At 39.3% G+C, this 17881-nt stretch overlaps 1 long non-coding RNA gene across 1 annotated transcript; it reads right to left on the bottom strand.

The window, feature by feature from the left end:
• Positions 1–1111: 1111 nt before the first annotated feature.
• On the bottom strand, positions 1112–6248 carry LOC126816986 (uncharacterized). Its single transcript, XR_007678704.2, has 3 exons — positions 6112–6248; positions 3339–3637; positions 1112–2754 (listed from the first exon to the last, which is right to left on the bottom strand). It is a non-coding gene; the product is annotated as an uncharacterized LOC126816986 (long non-coding RNA).
• Between the last annotated feature and the right edge of the window lie 11633 nt (positions 6249–17881).

Below are 17881 nucleotides of genomic sequence, written 5' to 3'. Positions count from 1 at the left end.
TCATAGAGAATCAGAGATTAACAATAGGGAAAATTCACAAACTTTGGCTTATGATTTCGCATTGGATAAAAAGAGGTGACAGAGATTTTATTATAATTCTTATATCGATACAGGGTGTTGAGCTGTGCATAAAACCATTTCGATAGTTTGACCTACCCCGCATCATGAAAAATAGGGCTAATCTTCGAAGGTGTATATTTTCTATTTTATTCGCCATGTGTTACAATTTTGCTGACCATTACTCTCTAAGCCTCTCGGGCCTATGTCTAAGCTGGGCTTGACAATACATGTACCCTCTGGTCAAGACGGTTGATCAGAGGCCAGTTGGTTTTACACTATCCAGTAAATCTCAGGTCCCTTTCCGGGATTTTTTTATGGGGTTACCCAGGTCTCGCGGGGGACATGTGTTGGACAAGATAGTTTATTCGTCTACAGATTGTGCATATTATAATAGTGTTTTTCTGGGTTGGTGTGGGTCCCCTTTTAATAAAATTGAAACACATGTTAGTCTCGAAATGACCTAGTTTGTGTCGAGTAGACTTTAAATCCCATCCTCCTCTCTCTCTCTCTCTCTCTCTCTCTCTCTCTCTCTCTCGGGATACTCGTGTATTTACTATATAGATCAATGTAGATATTCTGAAGATCACGTCATATTTCAACTTGACTACACATCATTTACGTCTATGGGTTTCCGTTTCTGCCGTCACATCTGACAAATGGTAGCCGATTCCATAATCCCCAAAGTTATTCTTCGGAGCCATTACCATGAAACTTGTGTCAATTTTACGCGTTGACAAACAAGGAATAAATCATCTGATATGAATTAACTTGGCTAAAATGATAATATTTAGATCTATAAAGACAGCGGTGGGAACATGATGGCTTTCAATCTTCTATACTAATATTTGTGACTGTCGTTTGTCTGTCTGTTCGGGGTTGGCGGCTACACTAGGTCTGTCCCGAGTCTGAAATTTGGGGTATAGGGGTAGCGCGGACCGGGGAGTAACATAGGCCAGGTGGCGTTAGCCTACCGCTTCCGGTTTCGGGGTTATGACCCCCGAGCGAAGCCGGGCATTCTTCTATTATTTCATAAAAGACAAACAATAATACATACACTGAAACATTTATATTCAACACTTCTATATATAAAGTGAAATTCTGAAATTCTAAAGACTTTTTTTTATCTATCTCCTTTCATTTGTAACAACCTCGTATACAAGATCACGAATCAGTTATCAGGCGTGTTGCATTACAATTATCCGACCACACTATACCGCCCCATACCCACACATCCGCACAGTGCACCTGCTAAATAAGCCACGGAATAGTCAGTAGATCAATTTTTGAAATGATACATAATAAAACTCGTAAGTTAGTCGTACTAATGCCTGTCACCTAGGACCAGATGTATATGAATATATGTATCGAATTATTCTTGTTCAATCTCTGACATAAGATCAGTGGTCACAATCACCCGTCCAGTACCACATATATCTAATTTATTTTCTCTGACACCCAACCAAAGTTCAGCCTAACCAGAGCGGGGCTTTGGGCCCGACTAGAATCGCGGAGCCCCTAACGCGACGAATAGATTATTTCACATCCTTTTGAATGCCACGCATGCGTAGCACACAATTAAACGGTCTGTAATACAAGAATAATAACATACGAAATCTTTTCAGTTCCGAATGGCATTCATGAAATGACATATAACGGCGATTAACGTGAAACTTTCATCTGGAATTTGATTTTTTCTCTTTTTGCCATGAACCGCGGGCCCCCCTAATAAACCGCGTGGGTCCGTGTCTAAGCTGGGCTTTGCACCTCACACACCTAGGACCGCATGTATTGGATTATGTATCTAATTATTTCGACCCCCAACCCCCACTTAGGATACCATATATGGGAATATGTATCTATTTATTTCTTTGACAACCCACACCCCACCGGACCTATGATCACATGTACGGGAATATATATCTCATTATTCTTGCTGTTAGGGGGGTTGGGTGGCCGAATGGTTAGCACGCTCGCGCTGTATCATAAGGCCTGTCATTGAGTCAACTGGCGTGGTTTCGAATCCCCGGTTGTACGTGACAAGGAGTAGGGTCGCCTGTCCAACCTCGTGGGTTTTCTCCGGCTCCTCCGGTTTCCTCCCACTGCTAAAGACCCCTACGCGCAAGCGAATTATTGAAATAAAATTAAACCATATGTTAGTCCCGAAATGACCTAGTTTGTGTCGAGTGGACGTTAAACCCCATTTCTCTCTCTCTCTCTCTCTATTCTTGCTGTTAACTTACGGGTATGTTTGATCGGTCATTAGAACCATGAGTATAAAACAATTTGATCTTGAAATAAATATTGATCACAATAAATTGAATACAAAATATAAGATATCCATTATAATATGACATTGTGATAACGTATACCCATATACCTGGGATTGTATAAATATCAGTACATAAAACAAGACTTATATATGTATATAAACTCTTCCTGTTTTACAACCAAACAGACTACCGCCACCCCCAGACTCTATCACTATTACGTACACCATAATGTGATAATGGTAGATCTTTGTTGTTGTTACAGCGGTAGATGAACTTCTTCTGTTTTACACTGTAGATACGCAGAATATGACAAACATCAACACCTTTACCATACTTCCTTCTATACCCCTGCTGTATTATAGGTTCTAGTTCACTTATAGTTTTATCTTTACTAACACTTATATCACTTATATCACCATACCCACTGTAAATACAGGTAAATATATATTGTACCTACTATTGTAAATACAGGTAAATATATATTATATTATAATACCTACCTCTATAGATACAGGTAAATATATTACAATTGTTAAAACACCTATAGATATATGTAAATATAATACAGGTACCATTTTATACACATCACTGTAATACCAGTTAAATATATTGTATAACATGTAGTATATACTGTAATATATCGAGATAAAGGTAAATATACATGTTATATTTATAGCACGGCTTTCATGTTAACGAATGAAGCGTGCTATAAATGACTTGTAACATTGACAACTGCTCAACATGCTTATTGTTATTGCACAGAAAACCCACCCCACTTTTCTATATGATTTCTACTAAAACTAGTGTAAACCAGCATAAGTGTGCAATAACATTGAACATGTCTAGTTATTGCACGGTTAAGTTCCACCCAATCTACTAGAGGGAAAACAATCTGCTTATTCAACGAAAAGAACAAAGGAAGATTTCCCATCCATGTTACAAATTATATTATCAAACATGTAGTACATGTAAATATATATTATATTATAAAACATAGTTTATACTTACATACACCTGATGTTCAGAGTAATCACATCCTTCTCCTCCTCCTCCTCGTCATCCATCTTATATCCTGGTTCCTCAGTGTTTTTATCATCATTATTATTTTCTGATGCGGCCATTCTTTCCTCTAGCTGTCTGACTCGGTCTTTTAATTCACCCAACTCTTCCCGCAGGTCAACCACCTCTTCTTGAAGTTGATTGGTCTGTTGGATACTATTACCATTTCCAATCTGCACCCCGAGACCATCGCCGTTAACATGATATGTATTGTTTATAGTACACGCCAGGATGTTGTTGGTTACGTTCTGAATAATATATTATAATATATATATAAAACATTTTATAACAATAAATACTATCAGTGGGCGTGGTGGGGGGTATGTTAGGTCCAGTCCCCACTTCTCAGCACGCAGGGATAAGAAAGAAAATGTGGCTTGTCGTTCGAATGATGGGTCACGGGGTTAGGCTACTCTACTTCTGACCTCTGTTCACGGACAAGCGTGGGGTCACATCCACGACTTGCACAATTAACAGGTCTTACATCTATGCGTTAGATAACCTCTTGCTTGAAGATTACTTATTTTGATCATTGGTGTGATAAAAATTCTATACTTCTGGATTTAATATAAGATGAAGGGGGTGGATGTCCATTACGCAAATTTAATCAAATTATACTTAAATCGTAGAAGTCGAGTATTTTAATATTACTTCTGCGTACCACGTAAACAATATGAAGGCAATACTGCCAATTCTTAAAATTAGACAAAGGTTCTTTTAAATAAGCATAATGAAAGATTTAGATAAAGAGCTGGCCGTTCGTGCTATAATATTTCAAAAACAGGTAATGCAAAATACATGAAAATATATTGAAAATATCATTCAAAGTAAACTCGTGGCCACCCGATGGTCTAGGGAATCGATTATGAACTTGTCATGTTAACAAATGTCTAATTAATAGTTTATACAATATTTAAGGCCTAAAGAAAGGCCTGGCTAGGCAGATTTAACTCTGGAATAATGTCTCTTTAATTTGAAGTTTCACTTCACGTTTACAGATGTATAAAGTCATAATATAATTTACTCGTCAGGCTGGTCTTTTTAATACATAATATAATCTACTGGTCAGACTGGTTTTATATATAGTTTAACCTCTATATAACATATATTGAGAAAACACATTCATAATACATAACGGGAATTCCGACAACTTGAACTAGTTTCAACCAGTTACTGTGTAATTGATTACGTCATATTATAAATTCAATTTAATCTGCAACGAGAATTGTTTTGTAGCTACAATTTTTTAATTTGATTAGAAAACTACGAGACAACATACGATTTGTTTTTATTTACTATAGTCACGTGTGTAAAGAGAAGCAAGAGAATTGTGTCAGGAAGGGGGGGGGGGCAGAAGTGGGTGATTGATTAGTCTTAACGGGTGCGCTTCCGATCATAAAGACCTTCATTGCCCCACAAATGATGTGCTAGATATTGATAACGATACGAGAATACTTGTCGAAACGTCGTGCTATGCCTATAAACTAGTGATTGTATTTCCATATAAACTGGGGATCACGTGGCTAAGTCGCTAGCTCGCTAGCCTGGAGGTCGGGTGTTCGATCCCTGCATTGGCCGAGAAAGTTCATCCAGATTTTCCGGCGTGGTTCTCCCTTGTCAGTGATGCAGGACGGAGGGGCTGACAAGGAAAGCTGTCTAGTCGTTCGGATGGGACGAAAAACCGAGGTCCCGTGTACACATTGGCGTGCACGTAAAAGATCCCTTGGCAGTTGGAATTCGATATAAGAGTAGGCCGTAGTGCCGCTGTCCGGGCAAAATTTCCCTCATAGCACACTGTATGGCGTATGCCCGTCTTCATTAGCCCAGGTTAGGAGCATAACAGTAGGACGTTAAACTCCATTTCATTTCATTTCATTTTCCATATAAACTGTGTTGTGTTTTTAATATGAAGCTATCCATGCGTAGTTAACTCTAACCTCCGGCCGAAGAGGTCAGAATAGTTAAACTGGTTTGGCTTATAGTACGCGTGAACGCAACACGATGCTGTCTTAAAAACCCCAGCGATTATGAACTGGTTTAAATATAAGCCCTGAACGGGCTATTAGAAAATGGGCGGGGCTGTGATAAATAACAGGTAAATATTTTTTTGAGGTCCCCATTATGGAAAAACCAATCTATTTATAGGAACTGACTAAGCGTGATAATATCGGGAATTCCCACAGCACGAGCTTGTTGAATGTCAAGGTAGATCAATACTGGGTGTATATTGTAATCAATATTAGTGTTTAAACTAAATCAAATCAACGCCAGTTGACTCAATGACAGACCTTATGATACAGCGCACACGCGCTAACCACTCGGCCATCCAGCCATCCACCCTCGGGCGGGGAAGTGAGTGACAGGTCTACCATAGGTACGTGTTAGATCATATGGTCTGTCATTGGGTTAAGGGGCGTGGTTTCTATCTTAGAGGATTATTGTTAAGGGGCATGGTTTCTATCTTTGAGGATTATTAATTAATGACGATTATACCTCATATATTATCACTGAACTCACTCAGGTAAACTCTGTATTTACACGTCATTTTAGTGCTTGAATCGGGCTGTCCAACATGAACTTTTCTTTTGGGTTGGATCAACTTGTGGACAAATGCACCTAAAAACCCTTATAAAAGGTCGTCACAAATTATGGCGTCTTTACTAGGTGTAAACGGACAATACGACTTTTCTATCGTGTAAAGATTGTTAATATCTGTACTCACTTGATCAGACATTATATGATATTGTATATGATCACAGCTATTTCTCCTAAACTATAACACAGCCGTCTTCTACAAATATCAGGGAGCTTGTGGTTCTAAGAAAAGGGCGCGCATCTGGGCTGTACAACAGGGAAATAATTTTAAGAGAACCCTATTATTGAAAAACCCATTTATTTATAGTAACCGAGTCAGTTATTGGGGTCAATAAAAACTACTAATTTGATAATACTATAATTATTATACTGGCCAAATTAATAGCAATTTTTTCTAAAAACGTTGCAGAATTAACTCACTAAAATTGAAGTATGAATAAAATCATACACCGTGAATATATTTAACTGAATATTCTTACACATAGCCATATTGACATCTACTTCACATTGCATGGTTGGTCGACGCAAAGCCGTGTATAGATAAAGTTGCGACTTACTGTGAAGCCAGGAATTTCATATGACGTCAAGTGTACAAAGACGCCATCTTGGGTCCCAAGTAACTCTACCAACTTATTATCTATTTATATGCCCTATTATATTGTTGGATGTCATAGATTTCAGCGAATAAGTGTCTATAGAACATAAAACATACATTTTTTAAACGAAAGGTATAGCTGAACATACTATTATTAGTATTATACAACAAAAAGCGCACATTATTGTAATATAGCCTTATTCTATAAGAAAAATCGAAATAAAAGATACACTAGATAAAAGTGCTATTAAACATATTTAACTTGCATTCGCTTTTAAAGGAGCTAAATCGTTAATATTTGGGACCTAGAAATTGTCACAAATGGGTCGCACTAACAGCGACATTTGTTTCAGGCATATTTGTTTCATCGGTGACACGTCTGGTGTCATGTGAATGCAACAACAGCCTGGTTGATTGATTTGTTGATTGGAGTTCAGATGTCTTCATTAAAATGGACCACTTTCAGGTTGCCGTATTCACGGCCTGGCAAGACCGGCTTGAAATTTCTAGAAATTTTCTGGGGAAGACAGGCCCCAACAAATCCCCCGACGGTGCGTTTCACGACTTCGGCACTCGACGGTGGCCTTGAAGAGACGTCGAAAACCATTTAAAAGACATAGTAAAAATCATATCTTACGAGATTATCGCTGGTCTTGTCGGAAAATACTATTTTAAATTTGACAGTCATTTTGAAAGAAATGCCCGGCGCCATATATGTGAAAAATACATTTTTTAATTTTTGTCAAATTCGGTTTTCGGCACATTTCGCCTCTATGACCAGTTTGTGTTTGAAAAATTTAAAAAGAAATTATTTATTCCCCCACCACTAAAACACACTGATTACGAAATATCGCTCTCAGAAACTTCATGGTTTCTTTTGCAATTAGTTTGGGGTAAGACGTTATCACTCCCCGCCTATGTATAAATAATATCAATCTGTCTACCACACAAATATAACAGATACAAATGCATGTTAATCCACAGGTAGACAGACAGGGCCTCCTTTGAAGGGACTCGGTGATGGGAACGCGGTTGGTTTAGAGTTTGTCTGACCCCTTTGAATATTTGCGTCTCATCTCCAATGAAAACAATCATGTTGCTCTCATGCTGTTCTCAACCAGAATCAAACATATATCGTACCTGAGATTTGTTAGCATGTTCCACACAACCCAACATTTATCGGCACCGGGATTGTTTCTAACGCTTATTGGGAATACGCCACGGAAACTACAATAAAAACTTATTTACAAAAACATTCTAAAGAGTGAAAACTAACATATTTCAAGCTTTACTGTATTTAAAGAAATAATTTAAATCAGCCGGCTGAAACCCCGACTCCGCTATTTGTTTAATCATTCTTTAGGTATAGTGCCAGTTTCCACCGAAAATGATATAGCAAACAAGTGTTCAATCTATAAAAGCATACATTCCTACAAAATGTTTCTTTAGTCAAGTGAAACAATAAATTCATAACTATGCGAGGTTGGGGTGAGTAAATAGAGCAAGTTCACCTCGATGTTTACAAATACGTAAGACGATATGAACATCAACTAAAAAGATATATAATGTGATTCGGCTGTAATGTGATATATGCGTATACGCAGCATTGATAATTAAAATCTCTATTCAAGTTAAACCAACTGTATCTGTATCTGTATTTAAGTCTTACGTCGAGCTGAATACATTTTAGGATTTATTGTCATTAAAACATCTATTGGTGGTTAACAGTGTGTAACTAAAAACTAAAATTGGATCTTCTTATTGCCAATGATATTATGTACCTTGAATTATTTATCACGAAGTCTATCGCATCCAGATATTTAAAGCGCGTTTACAATATATTCATTTTTTGTTATTTCAGGATGGATATATCGTAAAATTCATCTTCATTTGACGAACTACACCCAAACTACAGTGTAAACACGGTTTGGAGACTGTATCTGAACTACAGGGTACATCGAACTACAGTGTACATCGTGCTTTAGAGACACTATCTAATATCCAACAGGAAACATGACGATTAATTTAATATCCGTCAATTTATGTAGCTGCGATTTTGTATTTTCAACCACGTGAAAAATACATTTCTCTAATTGATGTTTGTCAAATTCGATTTTCGCACATTTCGCGTACGTAATCACGATATAATGGCCGAACATTACGTACATCAGATAAACTACTTTTAAAGCCCAAAACTGTTCAACTAGTCTCTTATAGTCAGCTCTCTTTTAGTTATCAAGCACCTGCTTTATGGGATAATCTACCATTTAGTTTAAGATGTTGTACATCTCTCTATTCTTTTAAAAAACAACTTAAATCACATTTATTTAATGAGGCTTTTAACTGACTGTATACAATAGTTAACATGTCCTTAAACCACAGCTATGATGTCATCCTTTGTTTTTAATCCATTATAATGAGGAATGGATTGTTGTCTAAACAAACAGTCCATTATTAATGAAAACAATCCATTATTAATGGAAATAGTCCATTATTTTTAGACATTGTCCATTATTAGTGAAAAATACATTAATAATAAAGTGTAGTCATTATATATTAACCAACTGAAAATAAATCAAAACAACCTGTCCATTTATTACTAATTTCCCTTTCAACATTTACAAAATTTTAAATAAATTGAAATTTCCGAAGAATAGATGTTAATTTCCCGGGAATCACTGGACACTTTTGAATTATTTTGTTTTGGACATGACAGTTGACACAATTTTGGACACTTTTCAGCTACAAAAATGTTACGCAAGTCCGATAGTTGATTGTCGCGTGTCCGTTTATATGCACTTGAACGATGTCCAGTTTTTTTTCACAATGATCTGTTCATCTACTCCTGCAGCAAACAAACGTGTAGCTGCGATAGCTCTCAATGAGTGGTTCGTATAGTTCCCTTTGAATCCAGCCACCTGGCAGATGCGTTTTATTGTCTGCTGTAATAAATGAATACCCATAGGCGAGTCACCATACCATACATTAGAATCTGGTAGCTTCCAAGGTCTCAGATAAAAAGCATCAGTCGGTCTGAAAACTAGAAATAATCTAGTTTTTAACATGATTTTCTAAATCATCACCAGTATAATTGAAAGAATGGTTGTTTTGTTTCTGTGGCTTATTAACATACAATAAAATTTGGTCAATTTATTTTACGAAAAGTTGATTTTACGACCCATTTAATCAAAGGCCAATCAAAATGCTTCTGAATTTAGAATAATTGTAATGTGTACATATTCATCAAATGATTCTAGACTGGGTAATAAAGAGCGAAATAAACAACCATTTAGTAGTAGCCTACCTTAAATTCTTGTATCTTGTAATTTTTTTTTAAAGACGTATTGTAGATTTTGCAGGTTTTGATACGCTCGCTCTAGTGACCTTAGGTTGTATTCTGCGTTGGTTCAGGCCACCCCGAACGGTTTTTGACACATCTTCACAATATTGTATGTATTTCCTTCTCTCACTCTCAGTGTTAATAGAGAGTTGAGAATATTGGCCAAAAGTACGTAAGCTCTTATGCTCCTGTCCACTCTTTTCTGCTTGGGCACATAATCCATCGTTAACTAACTTTTGTAGCTCCAATAGTTGCAACGGTTCAGCAAATCTGGAATTACTACGATTATTATGGGCTTTGTATTCCACTTTAGAGTCAGGGTTTGTATCCACACCCGATATATCAGAATAAATATTTTACCCTATATTAAAATTTGGATGGTCAATTCTTGGATTTGCATTCTCCCCCATATCCAATATGTCACTCCATACATTGTCATTGTCATAACTAGGAACTGGGTAATAAATATATCCTCTCCACTGGAAGACATGACTGTATTGATATCCTTGTTTTGTTTGTATTAATTGTTAACAAATCACTCAGTGGCAGTCACATGACTGCGGTGTTGGTTTAAGTAACTGTCCATTATTTCTGAGGTGTTACAAGACACTATTGTTTTAAGATGTCTATTATTTTAGACAAAGAGTGGCTATGGTTTAAGTTAGATAATAGCCTCAGACTGTCCATTATGTAAATACAAAGAAAAACCTCGGGGCTAACGACCCTCAGTTGTTCTTTCTATATACATAATGGACAGTCTTCGGCCATTATCCATTACATAATCTTGTTTATTTATGATTACATTGTCACTTTGTAAAGTGTCCCTGAACATGTCTTATGAAAGGGCGCGCTATAAATATGCTGTAATAATAATAATAATAATAATATTACCAAATTTGGCGGCCATTATGAAAGAAACGCCCGGCACCATATAAAAAATACTGTTTTTTTTTAATTAATGTTTGTCAATTTCGATTTTTCGTCACATTTCGCTTGCATAACCACTCTGTGTTTGAGGAATTTAAAAAGAAATCATTTATAATCCTACGATTAAATAGTAAAACACACTGATTACGAGATATCGCTCTCAGAAAATTCCCCGATTTTGGGTATGATTTTGTTTGATATATTTATCATTGAACCAAACTGCATTGGTTTCTTTTGCATTTTTTTAGGGTAAAACGTTATCCCTCAACGCCTAATACTGCAAGAAAAAAATAATTTTGGTATGTAAACCTGTATGAAGCTATGACGTCATAGCTTTTATGGCGTCATAATTGGGACCCAAAATGGCGCATGGAAATGAGTTGTCGTAACTTTCCCTATATAGGGCTTTGGGTCGACGTAATTGATGACGTCATGACGTCGTAGCGATCGATGACGTCATCGATGTCCGTCATGGGTTTTTTTGCCGTTTTTGGAATACAGTCATTAGGGAATTTCTCTAATACAAGAACATCATTTACGTTTCGGGGATATTACAGGACAAGCACACTCAAAAAACAATGATTTCAATGGTCGTGCATGACGTCATTAGGACTGTGTGACGTCACAATGACGTCATATCGCCGAAACAGGTGTTGTACGCCAAAACGCTTCAACTTGATCAATTTCCATGTTTTTGGTGTCGAATTATATCTTTTCTGGGACTACGAATCGAACTACGGTTTTTAAAATGTTCAGAAATCGACGTAAATTTATTTTTTCATCGATAGTTGGTCTACAACGATGAGCACATGAGAGAGCCGACTGTGATTTCAGGGATTCATGCGTCCCGAAAATGACTAAAAACGATTTTTAATTTCATAGAAATTATATTACATAAATATAAAAACTACATGTACAATTACAGTGGACTATTCAACTAATTATTCAATGCGGCGTCCATTTATTTCATCCGTTAGCCCGTTCTATTACATGTAGTTTAGTACTTCGTCTGACCGCCTTTGGTCTTCAGGAGAGCTTCGATCCGTCTTGGCATTGATCTGATCAAGTTTCTGCACTCTGATCAAATCGCGATTATCTCAGAGTGGAACCACACCTTGATTAGTCTGACAATCAAATCCACTTTTGTGGTGATTGGTACCGTGTGAATTTCGTCTTTGAGGATCTCCCATAAATTTTCGATGGGGTTCATATCGGGCGAGTTGCCAGGCCACTTCAGTCGAGTCCTGCTGAAAGATGTACCGTCTTACTCCGACTATGGATACCATTGTCCCTACAAAGTTTCAGCCATGTAACTTATGACCTAATTTTAGGCCCCCTGGGGGCTACTTTAAGGTGCTGCTGCGGCTATACGCCCCAGCAGTGCCCGATCTGACCAATTGATTTTTACTCCTACCGACACCTGCTACAAATTTGGGGGATCAAACCTTTTGTAACTGATGACCATATTATTTTGTCATTAGCTCCTGGACTATAAAGTCATAATATAATTTACTCGTCAGACTTGTCTTTTTTATACATATAATCTACTGCCACTGGTCAGACTGGTTTTATATATAGTTAAACCTAGAGAGAAAACACATTCATAAATAGTACATAACGGGAATTCCCACAACTTGAACTAGTTTCAACCAGTTACTGTGCACTTGATTACATCATATTATAAAGTTAATTCATTATTCAATCTGAAGCGAGAATTATTTTGTAGCTAACGATTTTATAATTAGATTATAAATCACGAGAGTATAGTGTAACATACCATTTGTTTTTATTTACTACTAGCAGGATACCCGGCTTCGCTCGGGGGTCATAACTCCGAAACCGGAAGTGGTAGACTAACGCCACCTGGCCTATGTTACTCCCCAGTCCGAGCTACCCCTATACCCCAAATTTCAGACTCGGGGCAGACCTAGTGTAGCCGCCAACCCCGAACAGACCGGCTTCGCTCGGGGGTCATAACTCCGAAACCGGAAGTCGAAGACTAACGCCACCAGGCCTATGTTACTCCCCAGTCCGAGCTACCCCAATACCCCAAATTTCAGACTCGGGGCAGACCTAGTGTAGTCGCCAACCCCGAACAGACCGGCTTCGCTCGGGGGTCGTAACTCCGAAACCGGAAGTGGTAGACTAACGCCACCTTGCCTATGTTACTCCCCGGTCCGAGCTACCCCTATACCCCAAATTTCAGACTCAGGGCAGACCTAGTGTAGCCGCCAACCCCGAACAGAAAGACTTCGCTCGGGGGTCATAACTTCCAAACCGGAAGTGGTAGACTAACGCCACCTGGCCTATGTTACTCCCCGGTCCGAGCTACCCCTATACCCCAAATTTCAGACTCGGGGCAGACCTAGTGTAGCCGCCAACCCCGAACAGACCGGCTTCGCTCGGGTGTCATAACTCCGAAACCGGAAGTGGTTAGACTAACGCCACCTTGCCTATGTTACTCCCCAGTCAGAGCTACCCCTATACCCCAAATTTCAGACTCGGGGCAGACCTAGTGTAGCCGCCAACCCCGAACAGACCGGCTTCGCTCGGGGGTCATAACTCCGAAACCGGAAGTGGTAGACTAACGCCACCTGGCCTATGCTACTCCTCGGTCCGAGCTACCCCTATACCCCAAATTTCAGACTCGGGGCAGACCTAGTGTAGCCGCCAACCCCGAACAGACAGACAGATACCTGGCTTCGCTCGGGGGTCATAACTCCGAAACCGGAAGTGGTAGACTAACGCAACCTGGCCTATGTTACTCCCCGGTCCGAGCTACCCCTATACCCCAAATTTCAGACTCGGGGCAGACCTAGTGTAGCCGCAAACCCCGAACAGACCGGCTTCGCTCGGGTGTCATAACTCCGAAACCGGAAGTGGTAGACTAACGCCACCTTGCCTATGTTACTTCCCCGTCCGAGCTACCCCTATACACCAAATTTCAGACTCGGGGCAGGCCTAGTGTAGCCGCCAACCCCGAACAGACCGGCTTCGCTCGGGGGTCATAACTCCGAAACCGGAAGTGGTAGACTAACGCCACCTGGCCTATGCTACTCCTCGGTCCGAGCTACCCCTATACCCCAAATTTCAGACTCGGGGCAGACCTAGTGTAGCCGCCAACCCCGAACAGACAGACAGACAGATACCCGGCTTCGCTCGGGGGTCATAACTCCGAAACCGGAAGTGGTAGACTAACGCAACCTGGTCTGTGTTACTCCCAGGTCCGAGCTACCCCTATACCCGAAATTTCAGACTCGGGGCAGACCTAGTGTAGCCGCCAACCCCGAACAGACCGGCTACACTCGGGGGTCATAACTCCGAAACCGGAAGTTGTAGACTAACGCCACCTAGCCTATGTTATTCCCCGGTCCGAGCTACCCCTATACATCAAATTCCAGACTCGGGCCAGACCTAGTGTAGCCGCCAACCCCGAAAAGACCGGCTTCGCTCAGGGGTCATAACTCCGAAACCGGAAGTTGTAGACTAACGCCACCTGGCCTATGTTATTCCCCGGTCCGAGCTACCCCTATACATCAAATTCCAGACTCGGGGCAGACCTAGTGTAGCCGCCAACCCCGAACAGACAGACAGACAGACAGACAAACGACAGTCACAAATATATATATATAGATAGTCACGTGTATAATAAAGAAACTAGAGAATTGTGTCAGGAAAGGGGGCGGGACAGAAGTGGGTGACTGATTAGTCTAACGGGTGCGCTTCCAATCATAAAGTCTGCCATCAGGTTAAGGGACGTGATTGCTATCTTAGCAGATTATTAAAATGAAGGGTGGGGGGACGAATGGTTAGCACTTGCGCGTTGTATCATAAGGTCTGTCATTGAGTCAACTGGTGTGGTTTCGATTCCCCGGTTGTACGTGACTAGCAGTAGGGTAGGGTCGCCTGTCCAACCTCGTGGATTTACTCCGGGTCCTCCGGTTTCCCCCCACTGCCAAAGATCCCTACGCGCAAGCGAATTTTTGAAATATAATTGGACGATGTGTTAGTCCCGAAATGACCAAGTTCGTGCCGAGTGGACGTTACCCCCCCCCCCTCTCTCTCTCTCTCTCTCTCTCTCTCTCTCTCTTAAAAATTAAAATGATGATTATACACCATATATTATCACAGTCTACAGTAGATAACGCATGCGTGATAACTTTAAATGACATAAAATCTACACTAAAGAATTATATTTATTTATTTGTGCGTGTTAGAAAGGGTTGCGTGAATAATAAATTATACTAATCATCGTTTTTGCTATATGAAAATATCAACACTCGTCGATAAAGTTAAAAAAAAAAAAAAAATCGGCACAGCCTCGTTCAATTTACCATTTTGACTTGAATTGATATTTTTTGATATCAAAAAAGACTCGTAGGAGATTCTCTATTTATCCCTGAAATCACCCATGTTAACACGGTAAGGTCTAAATATTCGCACGCCAGATGCCTCTCATAACGCATGCGCTTTAGATCAAAAGGTCTGTCATTTAGTCGTGTAGCGTGGTTTCGTTTCCTGATTGTTCTGAACTTGACAAGGTGTAAAGTCGCCTGTCTAACATGAGCTTTTATCTCGAGAAAACGTGTGGTGCTGCCTATACAAGCCCAAAACCGCCCTAAACCCCAACTAGTGGCGTCTTTACTAGAAGGGGGTGGGGGGTAACGTCCACTCGACTTTTTTCTCTCGTGTAGAAAAAGTTAATATCTGTACTCACTTGATCAGGCATATTGATTATATAATATTGTATATGATCACAGCTATATCTCCTAAACTATAACACAACCGTCTTCTATCGATATTAGGGAGCTTGTTGTTCTAAGAAAAGGCGCGAGTCTGCGCTATACAACCGGGAAATATTTTTTAGAGAACCCTATTATTGAAAAACTCATTTATTTATAGTAACCGAGTCAGTTATTGGGGTCAATAAAAACTACTAATATGATAATACTATAATTATTATATTGTACATTATATCGGGAATTCCAAGAGCACGAGCTTGTTGAATGTCAAGGCTGGTCTATACTATGTGCATATTGTCATACATCAATATTGCATATCGGGCATTCCCACATCACGAAAGTTGATACGACATTTAGATTTGATACCCACATAGATTCTACCAATATTTTATATTCCTCGAGAGAGGAGAGGGAGGGGGTAATATATTTGTGTAAAGAGGGTAGGGGGCATAATGTTTTAATTTCTGCAAGGCGGTGGTGGGGGATTTTATTTTTCTTCAGTAGGTTCATACTTAATCTTTCTACGGAGGCGAAGGAGAAAATATTTATTTTATACCCACTGACACAGCCAAGCTTCTGAATATTGTGATTATAATCCGTCAAACTAAATCCAATACACAATAAATAAAGATTTCTTTCTCGGGGAGGGGGGGGGGTAATGTTTTGTTTTCTTTTGTTAACACTGTTTACGGCAAACAAACTTGAATATTACGTCACAGCAAATAGATTCATTTGTGTTTCAATATTTCTATCATATTTTGAGTTTTCTGTTATAAAGATTATAAAAGATTAAGACCGGAATGCTGAAATAAAATATTACAGACTAAGAAATGACAAGCATTCAACATTGACGTTTATACGCAGAATTACCCGTCTGTATCCCAAATTGATGGCAAACCACAAGTTCTCTGTCTCTTTCTGAATTAACATTTTCTGACAGGTTGTGGTCAATATACATGATCTGGACTCAGACTAGCAATTATTTGCCCATTGACTTCAATGTTAAATGGCTGTAACATCACAGGCTGTAGCTTTTTGTTCAACATTCCGTTGGTTCCAATCTTTATAGGCACAATGGGGACAACATTTGGCAATCTCCTCATCATAATTTTGTAGGGGGTTGACCATTTAGATTTTTTGCTACGCGGATTTGAAGTTGACTGGGGTGAAAATCTCACTTCCGACATAATGATTACTCTGCAGAAGGACACTTTACATCCCCTATCCCTCCGCTGTAATATCATCAGTATTACCAAAAACTGCTATGAAATTGAAAATTTGATCCCTTTTCTCCAATTCTAGACCAAAAAGTCAACCCATTTAGAAGCGTAAGGATAGCAGAGTTAACAGGTTGCTTGGTTACGGTGATAAGTTGGTGTATCTCAAAATGTTTGTGGCCAACCTCATACAAACGTTTGTAGGAAGACATGGCCATTTGTTTCTCTGTCTGTAGTGAAAAGCATCTAGGCCAACGAAAATTTGGGGAAAAGTCGGAGCTGGGCAAAGCGATAGAATTAACATTGACGTCAATGGGGAAATTAATGGTGGTCTGCTTCCAAATGTGTTTAATGGAGTTGCCTCCCTTCTTATAAAAAATCTATTCACAGATAATTGTCATCATATACCAATGAGAGAGAGAAATGGGGTTTAACGTCCACTCGACACAAACTAGGTCATTTCGGGACTAATATATGGTTTAATTTTATTTCAATAATTCGCATGCGCGTAGGGGTCTTTAGCAGTGGGAGGAAACCGGAGGACCCGGGGAAAACCCACGAGGTTGGACAGGCAACCCTACTCCTTGTCACGTACAACCGGGGATTCGAAACCACGCCAGTTGACTCAATGACAGGCCTTATGATACAGCGCGCGCACGTGCTAACCATTCGGCCATCACCCCCCCCGCCCCCATATACCAATGTGTCAAATGATTTGTATTTCTGTTATAATTAAACTATTTAAAGATTAACAGGTTTAGATAATTTAATATAATAATGTGACTCGAAGAATAAACAGTTGATCAAAGTAGATCAACTTCTCCACATACAAACATATTTATAATGTGATTTGGGTTATTAAACACATCAACCAGATGTCTTGAATTATCTACACTACAGGCTCTAAAACTATGGCGACGCTGTACATATCAAACGAGAAGTATTTATTTTATAGAAGCCCCTCATGGAAAAACCCATTTATTTGTAGTAACTATTTCAGATTCATTATCGCCTAGGCTACCTTCGGATGTAGACTATGGTCGCGACTACAGTCTGAACTAGCACCCAAACGCAAA

This window comes from Patella vulgata, chromosome 3 (genome assembly GCF_932274485.2).
Source record: "Patella vulgata chromosome 3, xgPatVulg1.2, whole genome shotgun sequence".
NCBI lineage: Eukaryota > Metazoa > Mollusca > Gastropoda > Patellidae > Patella > Patella vulgata.
This window is presented reverse-complemented; position numbering and strand designations above follow the sequence as displayed.